Source organism: Sus scrofa, chromosome 13, assembly GCF_054392235.1.
Source record: "Sus scrofa isolate SSC_HxYL_T2T_F1_AM1 chromosome 13, Sscrofa_HxYL_maternal_Yorkshire_Landrace_v2.0, whole genome shotgun sequence".
Classification (NCBI taxonomy): domain Eukaryota; kingdom Metazoa; phylum Chordata; class Mammalia; order Artiodactyla; family Suidae; genus Sus; species Sus scrofa.
Window position 1 is genome coordinate 155,147,115 of NC_139395.1, and position 20,365 is coordinate 155,167,479.

Genomic DNA, 20,365 nt, shown 5'->3' on the forward strand with positions numbered 1-20,365 from the left:
TACATCCACTTATATGCCAATTTTTTGAATAAAAATATTGGAAAGTTTTTTGTAGATGTGCAATAATTTGAAAAAACTGTCAGACAAACTACATAGCCTAAAGATATTCCCCCAAATTAAGAAAGTTGGATGTGCCACGCACCCATGATATATATGTAGATACCTGTCTATCCTTGCATAAGCATAAGGTAAATGATTTTTAATATAAAATTAATAATATGTTTTCTTAACTGTTTATTCTGTCGCTTACATTGCTGTACAGTGGACCTCACTCTCTCGTAATTGGAAAACTACATATCATCCTATCACAGGTAGGTTTTTTTTAAAAAAATTTTTTTCCAGTACTACATTATGAATATGACTGTAATTCGTGTGCCATAAATATTTTATAATAATTCATTCATTAGTGTATAGACTAGGTTATGTGAAGTAATCTTATATCGATCATATGAAACTACTGTAAAGCAATCGTATTGTTTCTTTATCAGTGGACAAATCATTATACCTGTAAATAAACATGAACTTCTTTCTCACATTATCTTTTCATTTTCAGTGTCTAATGTTAGTAACAAACGTAGCATCTACAGTCTTTTTTATTGTATAAGACAATCCTGGATGTAGGTATTGACAGATGATTCATCTTGTAAACAGATGATGTCAACGTATGGTATTGATAAACAGCACAGCACTGAAAATGTAGTTCTCTTTCTTATGATTTTCTTAACTGCATTTTCTTTTCACTAGTTTACTTTAAAAATAACACATACAATAGACAGAATACATGTTAATCTGCTGTTCATGTTGTTGGTAAGGCTTCAGGTCCAATAGTAAGCTCGGTAGTTAAGTTTTGGGGGATTCAAAAGTTTTACATGGATTTTTGACTGAACAAGGGGTGTCGGCACCCCTCAGCCTGGCCTTGTTCAAGTGTCGACTGTATGGGAAACGTTCCTGTTAGAAGACCAAGGCAGATGTTTTCAGCTGATAGCTGGGGCAGCCTAAGGTTCAGAGTTAGTGTTAGAGAATAAGTGATGGTGATGGTGATCATTTCACAGTGTGTACAAATACCAAATCATTTCTCTGTACACCTAAAAGTGATAGAATACGATCTATCAATTGTATCAATAATTTAAAAAAAATTTTAAAGGGGTGGGGCAGATACTAAAATGGCAACTAACAATTACCGAACCCCAGTGTTCCAGGTCTTTTGAAAAATCATTTATTCATAATAGCATTTATCATTTCACTCAATAGGCATGTGTTGAGCATCCACCAGATACTTGTTATGTTGGCCCTTTTTCAGTTTCTATAAAAGCCAGAAGTCACTGTTTTAGCCCAAGGCTTGCTATGAAACCCTCTCCCGGTTCACAGGCACAAAAAGTGTTCCAAAATCAAAGAGTATCACTGGAAGGGAAATTTTGATATGTACGATATTGTTTCAGAGTATTAATTGGAGAACAATCCTCTAAGTTTTCAGCTTCATTCAGGAGCTATTAGGAATCATATAATCTGGGATTATGGGGATAGTGGCAGGGATTCTGCACATAAATTACCATAAACTTCAAACAATCAGAGATAGTGAGATGATGCTCCCTCAGCCATTGATATAAATGCCCTTCCCCCAAAGAGAAGTGACAATTAGAACATGATGCATGAGTCACAGGAGAGGCTCAATAGATGACAAAGACCAAGAAGAAAGAAATGTCTCCAAAAGGACAGAGGGGAGATATTGACTTGCTCTGTGTCTGATAAATACATTCCCTATTTTCTTAATGATGGGGTGTTAGAATTAGTGCCAGGATCTCACTCCATAGCATTTGTATAACTTTTGCTTTGTTTGAATCCAGAAATTTATATGGAACCACAAAAGACTCAGAATTGCCAAAGCAATCCCGAGGAAGAAAAACTAAGCAGGAGGCATAACTCTTCCAGACTTTAGGCAATATTACAGAGCCACAGTAATCAAGACAGTGTGGTATTGGTACTAAAATAGACATACAGACCAATGGAACAGAATAGAGAGCTCAGAAATAAACCCAGACATCTATGGTCAATTAGTCTTTGACAAAGGAGGCAAGAACATAGAGTGGGAAAAAGACAGTCTTTAAAGCAAGTATTGCTGGGAATCCTGGACAGCTGCATGCAAAGCAATTAAATTAGAACACACCCTCACATCATGCACCAAAATAAACTCAAAATGGCTTAAAGACTTAAATGTAAGACAAGACACCATCAAACTCCTAGAAGAGGACATAGGCAAAACATTCTCTGATATCAGTCTTACAAATGTTTTCTCAGGTCAGTCTCCCAAAGCATCAGAACTAAAAGCAGAAATAAACCAATGGGACCTAATCAAACTGGCAAGTTTTGCACAGCAAAAGAAACCATAAAAACAAAAAGACAACTTACAGAATGGGAGAAAATAGTTTCAAACGATGCAACTGACAAGGGCTTCATCTCTAAAATATACAAGCAACTTATACAACTCAACAGCAAAAAAGCCAACAACCCAAAGGAAAAATGGTCAAAAGACCTGAATAGACATTTCTCCAAAGAAGATATACAGATAGCCAACAAGCACATGAAAAAATGCTCAACGTCACTGATTATTAGAGAAATGCAAATCAAAACTACTATTAGCTACCACCTCACACCATTCAGAATGGCCATCATTAGTAAGTCCAAAAGTAGCAAATGCTGGAGAGGGTGTGGAGAAAAGGGAACCCTCCTTCACTGTTGGTGGGAATGTAAATTGGTACAACCACTGTGGAAAACAGTATGGAGTTACCTTAGAAAACTATACATAGAACTACCATATGACCCAGCAGTCCCACTCTTGGGCATATATCTGGACAAAACTTTCCTTAAAAAAGACATGCACCCACATGTTCATTGCAGTGTTATTCACAATAGCCACGACATGGAACCAACCTAAATGTCCATCGACAGGCGTTTGGATTAAGAAGGTGTGGAATATATACACAATGAAATACTACTAAGCCATAAAAAAGAACAAAATAATGCCGTTTGCAGCAACATGGATGAAACTAGAGACTCTAACACTGAATGAAGTAAGTCAGAAAGAGAAGGACAAATACAATATGATTTCACTTATATCTGGAATCTAATATAGGGCACAAATGAACTTTTCCACAGAAAATAAAAGCATGGACATGGAGAACAGACCTGTGGTTGCCAAGAGGGAGAGGGAGGGAATTTGGGGTTAACAGATGCAAACTATAGCCTTTGGAATGGATGGGTAATGGGATCCTGCTGTGTAGAACTGGGAAATATGTCTGGTCACATGTGATGGAGCATGCTAATGTGAGAAAAAAGAATGTATACGTGTATGTGTGACTGTGTCACCTTGCTATGCAGCGAAAAATTGACAGAACACTGTAAATCAGCTATAATGGAAAAAAATAAAAATCATAAAAAAAAAGCCACAACATGAGATCCTGCATATCTGCAACCTACACCACAGCTCACAGCAATGCCAGATCTTTAACCCACTGAGCGAGGCAAGGGATAGAACCCACGTCCTCATGGATGCTGGTTGGGTTCATTAACCACTGAGCCACAATGGGAGCTCCCATTCTCTCATATTCTTATGAAGTCCCATTTGTGATGGCTCTTCTCCAAAGATGGCCCTAATAAACCACACCTCCAAAATTTACATCCTAGTGCAATCCCCTCCCAGGACAAATCAGGGATGGACCATGACTTGCTTTAACCAGTAGATTATGGGGAAGTGACCCTGTGCCAGTTCTGGGCCTAAACCTTCTTAAACCTTAAGAAGGCCTGGTTGCATCTGCTTTTGCCCTTTGGGGAGCCTGAACCTCTGGGGGAGAAAGATGGTCTGTCTTGATGCCACACAGCCAGGCCCTGTGAAGAGGAAGAGCCTTGGGATGACAGGATGAAGGAGGCCCAGCTGCCCTAGCCTTCTGGCTGTCCCCACCATGCCCTGGACCTGTGAGCAAGCCCTCTTGAGCCTCCCAGCCCAGTTAAGCGTCCAGCCCATGCCATGAGGAGCAGACAGCTGGGAGTCCACACAGAGGAACACGACAGAAAATAAAATGGTAAGTGGTGTAATTAGTAAGTTTGGATGGCAAGATATCGTGGAAACAATGCCTGGGGCTTTGTTACATGTAGAGCTGAACTGGGGTGGATGGGATGCCAGCTGGCACCTGCAGTCATGATCCTTTTCCATGCTCACATCAGTCTTCCTTACCAAATGATGCCCTCTGGGCAGGAAAATGACAGCAACTAGGTGACTGGTGTGTGCCAGCCACATATCTCTTTCATGTGAATTTAATAAGACAAGCTAGAGGTGCAGTTTCAGTTGAATCCAACTGTTTACTTTGAGGTTTGCACCTGCTCCTCACTGCTTGGGAATCTGAAGTGTAATGAGCAGAGAGTTGAAATGATCGCCTCTTGTAGTCCATGAAACTAAAATACTTCAGTGAGGCTTTTGCAAAAGTAATTAATTGTAAAATCCACTCTTCTATTTAGGCTGAATACTAAAGATGGGATAAATTCTCAGCAAGGAAGAGCCGTCAATAAATTATGAGTAAATTAATGTTTAGTAATTATACATGGCTGGGATTTGCTGCCCTGAGATTTGCTGCCCTGAGTGTGCACATCCTCACCCAGCTCTTTGGGCAGGTGATTAATTGGCATTGCTTAGCTAGTAGGATGTGGAGCCAGAATTTGAACCCAGGTCAGTCTGACTCCAAAACCTGTGTTCCTAATTCAGCATTGTGCTGCATCCTTCACAAAATTCAATTCTGAATGGATGAACCATTTATTAAACCTCCTTCATTTCTGTGTAGATTTGTTCCCAGGCAGTTCATTTCAAACAGAGTCTCCATGCCATGTGATTCCTTTGAGGTAGCTCTGTTCTTGGATAGAAAATGATTTCCTAAGGTCCTCAGTCCTTGCCATCTCAGTGTTGGTTGCAGCAACTAAAGGACCAAGGAACTTTACTGCTACTCCAGCCTCGTCCCACATCTGGAGAAGCATCTCGTCCCATACCCTCTGGAGAGCTGCTGGTCCTCTCTTTCACGCTCAGAGGAATGCGTGTCCATTCACTGGCCCTAGACCAGTTCCAAAGAGGCTCCATCTGTATTCCATCACCTTCCCTTTCTAAGCAGACTCATGTGAACAGACAGCCATACAACTAAAAGGATGTGCAGTTTTTTTGGGGCTCATGCTGCCTGTTTTCTGCAGATTTGGTGGTTCTCAGTCTTTGTCATTTATTCATTGTTTATTGAAGTCTTTTGTTGTTGTTTTTCACCAGCCAGGGCCTTTTACTAAGCTCTTAGAAAAACCAACTTTGGCAAGGGGCCTTTGGAGAGCTTTGGGGTGGGCTGCACATTCAGGGTGGTTCTACAGTGTGCTGCCTAAGAAAACCACTGATGTTGCTGCAGGCTCAGTCCTGTGTGCATGCAGCAGTGGCCTGACCAGGATGACATAAATAGACAGTTGATTCATTTCCTAAAGGACCTGGATCCCCTGTTAAATAAAGGAGAAGGGAGGTCCTCCATGAAGACATACATGGGTATACACATGGGAATGACTAATTGTGACCAAACAGGACCAGCTATCCCACTGTCACCTGGAGGTCAGAGGACTTTGGATTTTGCTCCCCGGGGGTTGGAGATGTAGCAGGTATTGTCCTGCTTTTATTGTCAAGAGGGTCTAGCCCCTGTCACTGACCCTTGCCTCTCTCCACTCACTAAATTTTCTGGTGCTCAGGATCCTCATAAATAACATGAATCTGCTGGGAGAGGCTGATGTGGCCTTTGCATGAAAAGGAAGAGCGGAGTGTGATATTCTGGAGTTGTTGCCACAGGCGGATCTGGCAGGGAGAGATGCGAAGAGGAGCTGTGGAGGTACCTGCCCTCAGAAGCTGACCCAGAGAGACCCTCCCTGCCCCCTGCTGGGGTGAAGGGTGGAGAGCATGCAGTTCAGGGAGATAGTGTTGAACTTGGGGAGAAAGAAAGGAAGGAGAGTGGTCATCCCCAGGCCAGAGGATAAGGGCGGGCGGTGGGGGGTGGGGTGGGGGGGGATTCTAAAGAAAACATGAATGGTTTCTGCTGTAGAAGGAGCAAGGGTCCCCAGGAGGAGAGGAGAGAGGAGACTAGCATAGGACTCTTGTGAAAAGGGAGCAAAGAAAGGACCGCACAGGCAGTCTGCAGGATGGGAACTTGATGGAACCCAGGGCTGAGCTGGGACCAACAGTGAAGGACAAAGGGTTACCAGAGACTCACAAAGGAAGCCTGATGCTTGGTGGGGACTTAACAGCAGTTGGAGATTCTGAAATTAGGCCAAATGAAACGCTGCTTCAGGATTTCCTGATCCACAGGGGAGTCGGCTGTGATATACAGCACCCTCAGCGTGAACGATCTGAGGTGACGCAGTGATATGGGATAGATGGCTGATCACAACACAAAACTAGAAAACATTAGAAAAAAACGTGTGAAATGCACGGTCCTCCCCTGCAGAAAGAACATGTGAAAAGGAAGGACTAGAGAAAGGTGTTGGGAAGGAAAGTAGGAGAGTGGGAAGCCATCAACTAGTAACCTTTGGAGTCAAATATTTAGAGATCACGTGAGCAGTGCTGTGGCTAGACCTGGGCCAACTGGCCAGAAATCGGGTGTTGACGTGGGAAGTGGTTGTCTATGTGCAAGAAAGAGACGCCCAGTAAGAGGTCCGAGATGCTGTCTGTGAAGTTTGAAGTTTAGCAGAGAGCGTGTGAAGGAGGAAATTCTCACTAGAGCAGGAAACAGTAAATGCTAGAAGGGAGGCAGAGAGAAGCCCTCCTCAAGGGTTGGGATGTGGTTGAGAGACATGGAGAATGCACACCAAGGACGTGAGAGTGGGGGATTGTTGTTCAGACAGAGGCGAGAGCAGAGTGAAAGAAGTTCAAGCCCAAGCAAAGGACCTGGCCTTGACCAGTAGCACTGTTGCAGGAGAGGAGGCAGCAATAGGAGAGGAAGAGGGCAGATTAAACATGGCTGAAGAGAAACTGCTGGTATGGAGTGTTTTTCATAAGGTAACTTACAAAAAGAAAAGCAGAAGAGCTGCTGGTTAATGCTGAGGCCTGAAAAGGACCCCCAAGAGAAAAGCAGACAAGCCCAGTGTTGTAGCCATAAACAAGGGAGAAACAGCTGACTGTGTGACTCCAGGAGGCACTTGCCAAAGCAGGAGATTGGCAGTTCAGAGGCCCCAGCCTCCTGCCTCCCCATCCCTTGTCCATCATTCAGAGCATCCCTTAGGGCCTGTCCACATGCTGCATTTGCTGGGGAAGCGACTCTCCAGGGGCACAGACAGGAGGGTCACTGAGACACTGGTCAGCTCTGCTTGGCACTCCCTGGCTGCAGTGAGAGATTTTGCCAAGATCTCAGGTTAGTGGAGGTGCCCCTGAGTCAGCTTAGGTGGGGTCCGAGGATTATGCACTTGAGGGAGTCTTCTTTATGAAAAAAAAATACAAAGTTGCAAGTACATAATTAAGTACCAAAGAGAATATGTGTTTACAAGAAAGAATAAGAGAGAAATCACAATAAATTACAAATATTAAGAAGGACAGGTAAAATCACAAAATCCAGGAAAATAGCATAACATTTTAATTAATTGCCTGACACACTTCTCTGATATCTTTGACTTTTCTCTGTGGAAGACAGAATAACAACCCCCCAGAATATTCACACCCTAATCCCTGGAATATGTGAAACCTATGGCAAAAGGGTCTTTGCAGCTGTGATTGAGGGTACAAACCTTGAGCTGGGGAGTTACCTAGAATTACCCAGGTGGGCTCAATCTAATTACATGAGTCCTTAAAAGTCTTTCCTGGGTTTATTCAGAGAAAGAGATGTGATGATGGAAAAGAGCTCAGGTGCTGCATTGCTAGCTTTGAAGATGGAAGAAGAGACCAAGAACGGGGGTGGCATCTAGAAGCTGAAAAAGGCAAGGATTCTCCTCTGAGCCTGCCTGAAGGAACCCGCTTGGTGACACCTTAATTTTAGCCTAGTGGTGCTGATTTGGGACTTTGGACATCCAGAATTGTAAGGTGATATACCTTGTATCAAGCCACCAGTTTCTTTTTCTTTTTTTCTTTTCTTTTTTTTTTTTTTTGTCTTTTTAGAGCCACACCTGCAGCATATGGAGGTTCCCAGGCCAGGGGTCTAATCAGAGCTACAGCTGCCGGCCTACACCACAGCTCACGGCAACACTGGGTCCTTAACCCACTGAGCAGCGCCAGGGATTGAACCCGCAACCTCGTGGTTCCTAGTCAGATTCATTTCCGCTATGCCATGACGGGAACTCCCAGTTTCTGCATTATTACAGCAGCAATAGAAAATGAATTATACTCTTCATAGAACAATGATTTTGTAACATCTTTTTATTTTCTTTTTAGGACCACATCTATGGCATGTGAAAGTTTCCAGGCTAGGGGTTGAATTGGAGCTGCAGTGCTGATCTGCTCCACAGCCACAGCAACCCCTTATCCAAGACACATCTTTGACCTGTGCTGCAGCTTGTAGCAATGCCCGATCCTTCACCCACTGTGCAAGGCCAGGGATTGAACCTACACTTCTTGGGTACTAGTCATGTTTATAACCTGCTGAGCCACAATGAGAATGCCATGTCTTTTTTTTTTTAATATAAATAATAGAAGATAATGAAATCTTCTAGCATTGCTGATCAAATTTACTCTTTATTATGATAGTGGAGAAGTTTTATCTTTACAACTAAGTCAACTTAAGAAAACCTCTATCAAGATTTTTTTTTCTCATATTTGGAGGGACTTTCCGTAGGTTAAGTTCTGGCTCCACGCATTTGAAACCTTGGTCCCCTCTGTTAGCCTGTGCTGGACACCGCAGAGCACGGTGATGTGACACATGCAGGCCCTGTACTTTCCTGTCAGCACGGTGGACGAGCAGGCAGAGTGGGCGTTTCTGGCACCATGTCCATGCTGGATGGCTAGCAGTGACTCCGCTCTGCCTCAGCAACTGCAGCCATGTGCCAAACTGAAGGTATCTCCAACTCACTGCCCTTAGCCAGACCCCCATCATGCCACAGCCATTCCATCACCACTTGACCTCAGGAAGATAAGGCAGTGAGCAGAAGTTGTTTAAGACAACTGTGGCTAAATATCTTACTTTCAAAAATGTTACAGAAGCAAATGATGTGGGGAGGAGCACATGTGAGGGCCCAGAAACCTAAGCTTCATTAGCTTAAATCCACATCTGCTCTGGTTCTGTTGTACCTAGAAAACTACAGATATGTGTGTGTGTCTGTGTATGTACACACACACATATATAAAACCTATGAAACTACACACATATGTATGTATAAACTACACACACACATGCAACCTGAAAACTAAGCCACGCAGTCTGCTGCAGTCTCCAGGGGAGCTTACATCTCAGACCAGCAGACAGAGCTTTACCGCACTCTCCTCTGTGCTATCTTTCAATGCTGATGTCAGGCCCAAATGCCTTGACAGAAGTGGCTAAACAAGAAGTCTTCAGAGAGGCCCCTTCCATGGCTTGGATGGAGTGGGACTCCCTGGCCTGTGGTTGACCCCACCTGCCTCCCTGCCACGCTGTTAACGCTGCCTTCTTGCCTGAGTGACAGGGATTGATGCTCACTCTTCCGCTGGCAACTCTGAAGGGGGCAAAGTGGGCTTTGGCTCCAAGATAACAGGGGTTGGCAGCAAGGTAGGAGGGAAAATGAGATCTGGGATTTTGAAAAGCAGCAAGATCAAGGAAAGCTTTTGATAGAAATTTACTCTCCCCTCCCCTCACATCAGAGGAAGACAGCATGTTTCAGATAAAAATGCCAACATTTGTGAGACAATTACACAAGGGGACAAATGGTGTTAAATTCATGTGTTCACAACCTCCCATCTCTGTCCTTGTGAAGGAGACTCACGTACTCACCCAGCCTGACCTTGCCAGAGGAGCGTGCTCAGTGGGCCTGTCCCACCCACAGCTGCCCTCAGAGGGACTCCTGGTTGGACCAGGTTCAACCACTGAGCAAAGGGTCCACAGGTTTCCTGGGGCCTGAGAGGCATAGTGCAGTGTCTGTTTCCCAGAGGTAAGAGATCCACTGACCCATTCAGATCCTCTCCTAGTGAATCTGAATGTCAGGCATACAAACTAAAGGGCCCGCTGGCTGGGCTGTTTCCAAGGGGGTCATCATATTCAAAGGGCACTAAAACATTGTTGGAATAATGAGGTAAACCATACATTGGTCTTTTTCCTACCAAAGTAGTCACAACTCTGGAGTAGAGATTTGAAACACTCCTTGACAGTACAGACTGGTCTCTGTGGAGTGATGAGGGGCACTTATGCCTGTACAGAGGGCCGTCCAGCTAACTACCTGGACAGCCCTCCACAACTTACTGAAATTGGCAGACACAGCCAGAAACAGAATAATATATGGTATAGGGCTGTGTGCAGGGCATGAGTGGACTATTTTATCATCTAAACACTTTTGCTTTTCAAGAAGTCATCTGGTTGGAAAATTGCACAGACTAAATTACTTATTTTGACTCTGAAGTACGTGATAAACGTTTCATATAAAAGGAACATCACTTGCCAACATGCATATGTAAAGATGCTCAACATCACTAATCACTAGCGAAATGCAAATCAAAATCACAATGAGACCTCACCTCATACCCATTAGGATGGCTGTTATCATTAAAACAAAATAACAAGTGATGGCAAGGATACGAAAAAATTAGAATGCTTATGTATTGCTGGTGGGAATGTAAAATGATACAGCCATGATGGAAAACAGTATGGAGATTCCTCAAAAACTTAAATATAGAATTGCCATATGATCCTACAATTCCGCTTCTGGATTGAAGGCAAGTTCCTTTTTTTTTGGCTGTGCCTGCAGAATTTCAGGACCAGGGATCAAACCCATGCCACCGCTGCAACCCAAGCCATAGCAGTGACAATGCCAGATCCTTAACCTGCTGCACCACCAGAGAACTCAGCAGAGTCTTGAAGAGATATTTGCACACTCATGTTCACACCAGTGTTACTTAAAACAGTCAAAGAGTGGATGCAACCAAAATGTCCATCAACAGATAAATGAATAAACAAAATGTGGTGTATACATACTATGAAATAGTTTCAGCCTGGAAAAGGAACAGAATTCTAACACATGCTACAACATGAATGAAACTTAAGAACATTATGCAAAGTGCAATAAGCTTGTCACAAAAGGACAAATACTGTGTGATTTAACTTATGTGAGGTACCCGGAATAGTCAAACTCACAGAAACAGAGAGTGGTGGCAGTTGTGGCAGTTAACGGTAGCATATTACCTATCTATCTATCTATCTATCTATCTATCTATCTATCTATCTATCTACCTATTTGCTTTTTAGGGCCGCATCTGCGGCATTTGGAGAGTCCCAGGCTCGAGGCTGAATCAGAGCTACCACTGCCGGCCTGTGCCACAGCAAGGCAGAATCCAAGCTGCATCTGGACCTACACCATAGACCACGGCAACGCCGGATCCTTAACCCACTGAGCAAGGCCAGGGATCGAACCCACAACCTCATGGTCATTGGTCGGATTCGTTTCCACTGAGCCACAACGGGAACTCTTTTTTTTTTTTTTTAACAGTATTATTTATTTATTTGAAAGTTGCTGAGAGCAGATCTTAAGCATTCTTACACCCCCACTGCCACACACACACACACACACACACACACACAAGTTCACTGTGTTCACTTTGTGAGGTGATGATGTATTCATTATCTTGATCTTGGTAACCACTCTACAATGTGTGTGAATATCAAATCATCACACTGTACACTTTAAATATATACAACTATCTTTGCAATTATTTTTTCAATAAAGTTAAAAATAAGTAGAATGGTGGTTGCTAGGGGCTGGGGGAAGAGGTCCTTGTTTAATGCATGTAGAGCTTCAGCTTTACAAGATGAAAAAGGTCTGGAGAGTGATTGCACAACAGAATAAATATACTTAACATTGCTGCACCATCTACTTAAATGGTTAAGATGGTAAATATTATGTGTATTGTACACAATTTAAAAAGTCACCTATCTCTAAATGTTGGTCAGATATTTAGAGAATATTTTGAAAAAGCAAAATACTAGACGGAGGTGAGTGCCCCCAGAGGTCAGTCCTGCCCTGCACAGGTGACACTGGGACATATGAGAGAAGGTGTGACATAGAGCCAGGAGGAGCTGTGAGGAGACAGAAGCTACAAGGCAGGAAAGAAGAAAGAAAAGCAACAGTGGCTAAAAGCACTACAGTGAGGAGTAAAAAGATAGGAAGGTCAGGTAAGCTGCATTTGATCCTGAATGACCTTAGTTTTTGAACCACATCTAAATCTCTATAGGGCCTGGGTCTCTAGCAGCCAAGACCATTACCTACTACTCCACACCTGCTTCAGAATCCCCAGGACTTAAGGCAACTCTGAGCACATGCTCCTGATCTAGGATGGAGCTTCTCCAACTTTACGGTGCATACAGATCACCTGGGGAGCTTGTTAAAATGAAAATTCTGACCCCTGGATCTGGGGTGGGCCTGATTCCCTTCCTGCCTTTCTGGCCGGCTTCTTAGGGATGCTGGTGATGATGCTACCCATCTGCAGTCCTCACTCAGAGCAGCAGGACGTAAGAAATCCAACCACCCAGACAGAAAATGGGCAAGTTAGAAAAAGGACGTGATGGAGACCATGACCAAGCGTTGGGCAGAGGATAAGGTAATAAAAATATCTCTAGCATTCCAGAAAATAGAGGAAATGACCAAACGTGAAATGGCTGGCAGTATGAATTGTTGCTTAAAGTCAGTATACGTTTGGGGGTGAGATAGCCCCCTCCCAAGAGGTGTGGGGAGGAGATGCAAATACATTTAATCTTCAGAAGAGTCAAATCAAAAAGCTTTGGAACCAGATCACTGAGATTATAGGGAGGAAAGAGTAAGCAACTTGGGGTCAAAGCAACAGAATCTTAAGTGAAAAGGGACAGTGGTAGCAAAGTCATGATCTTAGGGATAGAAGCTGTTGGAAACAAGATTATTTCATATGTTTGATGTTTATATGTCTTATTTGTGTATATATAATATGTGTATTTTACAATATGTGTATATCTGCAGACACGTGTGTGGGGGGAGGCACAGGATAAAGAGGGGGAAAGGCAGGTAAAGGGAAATTATATAAGAATCAAATTTCTAAGAAGTCGACAGTGAAGCGTATAAAGCTGTTGCCTTTGTTCAGTAAAGGGAGAAGTTTGGTAAACTTATTAACTCACATTGCAGAGGTTTTGTTGCTTACAAAATGATTTCAGGAGTTCCCGTCGTGGCGCAGTGGTTAACGAATCCGACTAGGAACCATGAGGTTGAGGGTTCGGTCCCTGCCCTTGCTCAGTGGGTTAACGATCCGGCGTTGCCGTGAGCTGTGGTGTAGGTTGCAGACGCGGCTCGGATCCCGCGTTGCTGTGGCTCTGGCGTAGGCCGGTGGCTACAGCTCCGATTCAACCCCTAGCCTGGGAACCTCCATATGCCACGGGAGCGGCCCAAGAAATAGCAACAACAACAACAAAAGACAAAAAGACAAAAGACAAAAAAAACCAAAAAAAAAAAAAAAAAAACCCAACAAAAAAAAAAACAAAAACAAAATGATTTCAAAATCATTATCTCATGTGGAGGTGCTGGGAGGTGGGCAGAGCAGGGTTTAATCCGCAGTTAAGCAGGGTGGGGCAGGTTGTATTATTCCCTCACAAATGAGGAAATTGGGCTTCGAGGTGTGTCTAAGGTCACAAAAGCAGTAAATGACAAAACTTCTTTTCTTTCCCCTTTATTCTTATTCTTTCTATGATGCAGATAGATTCACCAAGTTAAATTTTTGTCACAAAACTCATGGGGATAAAATGAGATGGTGTATTTATAATTTTTTGAAATAAATCAAATATTCTGCACAAAAGTCTCCCCCTCCTTGGCCCTGGCATGGGACAGACACACAGAGGACACTCAGCAAAAATCACCTTGTATGAATTTAAATATGCAAGGTCAGCTGCTACCTTCAGGGCCCAGAAATGAAATTTGACCTTTGTGCTTCTTGGGACACAGTCATCAAAGAGGTCAGAAGGTTTATTCCTAGACATTGGTCAGCCCAAGTCAAAGTACATCCCGTACCCTCTTCCAATATTTAACAAGGTGCAGTGACCTCTGATTTAACTGCCTCTCTCTTACATGCACATGAAGTGCTCTTATTGCCTATGGTTTTATAGATTAGGTCTTTATTTGGAATTCATAGAGACCCAAGAGAATTGTATAACATAGTGCGTGAGGGGGTTAGCTATGTCTCTTAATTTTCCTTGTAGTTTGTTATTTCAGTGGATCAGAGACATTCAGGAGGTATAGCAGGTGGATGAGCAGGTATCAGGTGGCAGAGAATTCTTCCCAGTCCCCTTCAAATCACAGTACCTAGAAGGACCTCATGTGCAAGAGTGAACACTCCTATGTTGTTCCCAGATTGTGACACAATCCCAGCCCCAAAGAATCCTGCAGAGATAGCTCCAGGAAATATGAATTTACAGTATGAAATAACAATGAACGTAAATCAGGAACATGCCAAGAACACCTAGGACATCTAAGTGTGAATTGTACCCCTAGAATTGTGCAGTGTACAACATCTACAACTGTATGCATCAGCCCTGAGACTGTTTTAGCATTGTGCTAGAAGGTCAAGGAAAGGCAATAAAACAAAACAAAACAAAACAAAAAAAAAAAACCACCAACTCTTGTTACATATAATGAGGTCTACCAAGAAATTCCAAAGGAATCAACAGAAAATAAACTTTTACAGTGATTAAGAGAATTAATGAGGTGATCAGCCAAAGTATCAAAATACAAAATAGATTTTCTATATATCAGTAAAAAATCAATTAGAAACAGTAAAGCTGTAATGGAAATTGGCTGAGGAATAGGAAATAAATACAAAGTAACAGAGTATCCAGGAACAGACATATAAAATAGAGAATTTAGTGCATGATAGAGGTGACATTTCAAATGAATAGGAAAAGGACAGACTTTTTGATAAATACTGTTGGAATAATTAATAGAAATAAGTTCCAGGTGGGCTAAAGACCTATTTTTTAAATGATAAAAAAGTATTAAAAAGTGCCAAAATGTTGTCATGATCTTCATTGTTGAAAAGTTTTTCTTAAATAAGAACCAAAGAAAAATCCATAAAGGAGAAAACTGATAAATTTAACTACATTAAAATAATTATAGCAAAAGCAATATTATAAATACTTCTGTGGACTAGAAACATGGTGCAACCAAAATTTAAAACACAAGTGACAATGTTTATTATACATGTCAAAGGATTAGCATCAAGAATAAATATTAGACTCCTTCAAATGGGTGGGAAAAGATAACAATATAAAATGAGCTAAGGATGTGAATGAGCCATTAAGAGGAAATAGAATAGCCAAGAATTATATTTTTAAAATGTACAGGAGTTATCTTACAGGATATTGGGTTAAGGATCCAGCATTGTCACTGCAGCAGTTTGGATTGCTGCTATGGCGTGGGTTCAGTCCCTCACCTGGGAATTTCCTCATGCCATGGGCGTGGCCAAAAAAAAAAAGCCCAATTTCACGGGCTGTTATGGGTTGACTGGTATCCCCCAGTACCTCAGAACGTGATTGCATTTGAATATAGGGGCTTTAAAGAGGTAATTCCTTCAAATGTGGTCGTTAGGGTAGGCCCTAGCCCAACACAATGGGTGTCCTTGTAAGAAGAGGAAATTTGGACACAGGGAGACAACCAGGGGTACTCTCACAGAAGAAAGCCGTGGGAGGACACAGGGAGAAGGCAGAGTCTGCCAGCCAAGGAGAGAGGCCTTAGGAGAAACAAAGTCTGCAATACCTTGACCTGGACTTTTTGACCTCCTTGTGAGAAAATAAATTTCTGCTGTTTAAGCCATCCAGTCTGTGGTACTTTGCCAGTCAGGCAAACTAATTTATTAGTAGTCAGAGAAATTTAAATATTTTTAAATGGGTTACTATTTTCACTCATCCAATTGGAAAAGAAATCAAATGTTTAAAGAAGTTCCCATCATGGCTCAGTGGTTAACGAATCCAACTAGGAACCATGAGGTTGCAGGTTCGATCCCTGACCTTACTCAGTGGGTTAGGGATCCGTCGTTGCTGTGGTGTAGGTCGCAGATGAGGCTCGGATCCCGTGTTGCTGTGGCTGTGGTGTAGGCCGGCGGCTGCAGCTCTGATTTGACCCCTAGCCTGGGAACCTCCATATGCCGCAGGAGTGGCCCAAGAAATGGCAAAAAGACCAAAAAAAAAAAAAAAAAAAAAAAAAAAGAAATCGAATGTTTAATAAATAACAAGAATCAAGGTGTGGTGGAATAGTAACCATTTTTCTCAGCTGGGAGGGGTATGAAATGGTGCAGGCACTGTGGAGGACAATCCAGCAGTATCAAAAATTAATGCACCTGTCCTGTGATGGAGCAGTTCAACTTCTCAGTATCTCCTTTAGGGAAACATTTGCACACAAGCACAGGAAGACACAGACAAGGAAGGTCACTGTAGCATTGTTGGTAAGAGTGAAAAGTTGGAAACAGCTGAAATATTTATCAAACAGGAAATGGCTAAATGAAAGGATTGTATTCTGTGGAATACCATGTAGCAGTTAAAATGAACGAGGTAAAACTATATATAGATATGGAAGGTCTCCACATAGAATATGGGAATGAATGGGAGAACAAGGAGACTTGTAAGACAGTGCATAGTATATTAGGATGTATGAGTCTGTGAATGCAGAGGAGACCTTCTGGCAATAAGTATATCACACTGGTAAGAGCAGTTACTTTGGAGGGAACAGTGAATCAGCACTGGCAGGATGGCTAAAAGAGAATTTAGCTTCACATATTCCTTTTTCATTTTATCAGTTTTGTGGTTGTCTATTATGTTTATTCCATAACAATTGAGGGACGAGTTGATAGCTTGAGACTAGGAGTTGGCAGACTTTTTCTGTAAAGGGGCAGATGGTTACTATCTTAGGCTTTGGGAACTGGACTGGTTCTTGCAGCTACTCAGTTCTGCTGTAGTAGGGCAAAAGCGCTATGACTAATACTATATAATGAATGAGCATGGATGCATTCCAATAAAACTTGATTTGTAAAAACAAATGGTTCACATACGAGCCATAGTTGGCCATCTTCTTGTTTAGACTAAGTTTATTACATAACTAAAGTGTATTTTAAATATGTATTTTAAATAAGTATTTTTGGCATGTGGAAAAATCATCTTTCTTATTAACCAACTAATTAAACAAGCAGTAGCCTCTGGGGCCTTGCTTAGAATACCTTCCATTCTGCACAGATCATTAGAGACCAAACACCCATCCCAGTGAAGATAATCCAGTTCCCTTGGCCATCTTGGTGGTGACCACAGACCCTCCCATGGGATGGGAGGATAAGGCCTGCCACAATTGACACACTGAGTTAAGGTGTGGTGGCCTCAGAGGTAACGCCTGACCATCCCCCAGTGCTGAATTGCCTTAAAGCAAAATGTCTGGCCATAGCCTCAGCCAGCTGGGCTGTGATGTGGGGAGGAGGGCTTGGTGGCCCTGAGCACATGTAGGAGAGGGTCAGTTCTATGGGACAAGGTGCCTCTTCTGGCATATAGAGGCAGAAAAATCACTGGTCCAAAAACACCTCAGTACCAGGGCTGTTCAAAGTATGGCAGGCCTAGATGGGACCCCTCTCGAATCGTGGGAGGGCCTGTGACTATCATGCTGTTTTGTCTCAGCCTTGATCCTGGTGTCTGTCTACAACATAACGCCACAAGATGAAAGGAACCAGGGCTGGGGTGCTCCCTCTCCCAGAGTTCCAGCGCTCCAGTCCTGGCCTGTGGTATTTTCTGAGTCAGGAGACTCTACCTCTATGGCAGAGAAGGGGCTACCTGTATGTTTCACTCATGGCACTTCATGTAGGATTGAGATTGCCTCTGTGATTATTTCTCTGGGAGGCAAATGCCGGACAAGGAAGTACTGTTAATGAGAACCAATATTAAGTGATTGCCTTCATGATTTTTTTCCATCCCGGAAACGTGGAGAGCAACGAGGACAACATGATACACACTGACCTCAAAGGTAAGATACATTTGTGTTCCCATACTTCTTACACATGGACCTGGGAGCAGTCTGCCCCCAGTAAGAGAGAAAGGAAGAAAAACCATACCTGCTTGGTGGTAACGTCTTGGCTCTGACTTCGGTGAGGTCTGCTTTGATCAAAATATCAGTAGCCCTGAAGTAGCGGCCTTGTTAAAGATTGGAGCATTAGCTTAATCCTTTGCTTTTCTCAGGAGTGAACACTTCGTTTGGGCGAGAGGCTGCCACTCCTGCTGAAATCAGGGCAGTGCTTCCTCTTCCCTGTCCTACTCATCGGTTTATTTCCCAGGATTGGAGCCAATCTTCTCTCTCATCCACATATCAGTCCAGGTCAGATGTAGGCTGTGAGTGGCCCCTGTCTGGCACTCCTAAGTCCCAAGTCCAGCACTTGAACTTGGAAATGACCAGATTACCGTATTTACTCTCATTATCCACCCCCCACTTTTTCTCTCTGTTTTCACTGTAAAACACAGGGGAAGGGGAGGAATGTTGCTAGTAGCTGCTTCATCGAATTAGTTCTGAGCAAGTCTCATGCATCTGAGGATCTGTACACTTTAGCCTCTGAGGCAAAGTTAATTTGAGCTTAGATCTCCAAACAGTTCTTCCTTTGTCTCAGCTGCCTTCTTGAATGATTTTACTTGACTTGAAACCCACATGTTTGTGTAAGAGACAGAGAGGCACACAGGGGGAGGGAAAGAGTGTGAGGTGAGGGGGACGAGCACACCTGACAAGAGTGTGACGAGTGGCTCAGGCCTCCAACTGGCTGAGCAGGAGCAGGGAGCATGGACCATGGGGGAAGGTCTCAGTATTTTTTCCTCCACCAGGCCCTACCAGGAGCCCCTCGCTCCCTTAGCCTAACCCTTCAGGTTCCCAGCAGCAGCGGCTGCTGGCTGTCCTAGCTCTCAAGGGAAAAGAGGGGACAAAAGCCCAAAGTGGTGTTTCTTCCACTTACTTTGTTTTTAAGGATGCTTTATGGCAGATGTGGGGAGTGGGCTAGGTACATGCTTCAGATAATAGTAAGCAGAGTCCTAGCCACAAGGAGAAAGTCAGAGAGGGCGGAGGAGAGAGGAACTGCTGATTAGACAGGTGAGGAAGAGAACAAGGGATTCCCCACAAATTATTATGGTAATCTTCATGTGAAATTTTGGGCTTCCTTACATTTATTTCCTGCTTTAAGTTGTTCTTATTTTGAACTCATGTCTTACTTAATCCAGGCATACAGATGAGAAAAGCAAGAATAAGTGTGGTTTTTGTTTGGTTGGTTGGTTTCTTGGTTTTTAGTTAAATTGGTTTCTTCTCTTCCACTTAACTTGCCCCTCAATTTGGGATTTCCAGCATTTGACATTTCTCAAGTGCTTGCTTGCCTTGCGCTTCCCAGCAAACAGAAAATAAGGCAGCCTACACAGCCACTGGGAAGGAACTGCAGCAGCGGTGGTGACCAGGACCCATGGGTGTGGAGCTCTTTTCTCTCAGTCAGATTCCTGACCACTCCCAGGGGATTCTATAAGGACTGGGGAGCAGTGGATTATATATCCCATTGGTTGGGAGGTTACTTGGGTCTCAGGCAGTAAAGACCTAGAATGAGTAAAACACTGGATGCAGATCCCAGTGAAAGCCTCCTCTTGAGTGAGCCCTGAGGGCCACATGCTGAGCTGGTGGCACCCCTGGTACCCTGAGAAGCTATGACCAGAAGGTCTTGACCACAGCCACAGGGGGTTGTAAGGCTGAAAATGGTTAGGGATTCATTCCAGGAAACTCTATTTCCAAGACTAAAAGTAGGTCTTTCTGGGCACACAGAGGATTTTTAGGGCAATGAAAATACTCTTGTATGATACTCTAATGGCAGATCTATGTCATTATACATTTATCTAAATCCATAGATTGTACAACACAAAGGGTGAATTCTAATGTAAACTGTGGACTTTGGGTGATTGCAACGTGTCAGTGTAGGTTCATTGATTGTAACAAATTTACCATTTTGGTGGGAGATGTTGACTGTGGAGGAGGCTATACATGTGGAAGGCAGAGAGTATATGAGGAGTCTCTTTACTTTCCTCTCAATTTTGCTGTGAATCTAATACTGCTTTTAAAAAAGTCTGAAAAAAATATATAGGCCCTTTTATAAAGACAGGCATTTTTATGACCAGGAAAAAAACAAACAAAAAAGGCAGATCTCAGC

General features: G+C 43.0%; 1 protein-coding gene across 1 annotated transcript in view; it reads right to left on the reverse strand.

Moving 5' to 3' along the window:
- Positions 1 to 18,495, reverse strand: part of NR1I2 (nuclear receptor subfamily 1 group I member 2) — a 32,515-nt gene extending 14,020 nt beyond the window's left edge. Inside the window, exon 1 of the mRNA NM_001038005.2 lies at positions 18,257 to 18,495. The gene's annotated coding sequence lies outside the window, so the exon portion shown is untranslated. The remainder of the gene's footprint in view (positions 1 to 18,256) is intronic.
- Between the last annotated feature and the right edge of the window lie 1,870 nt (positions 18,496 to 20,365).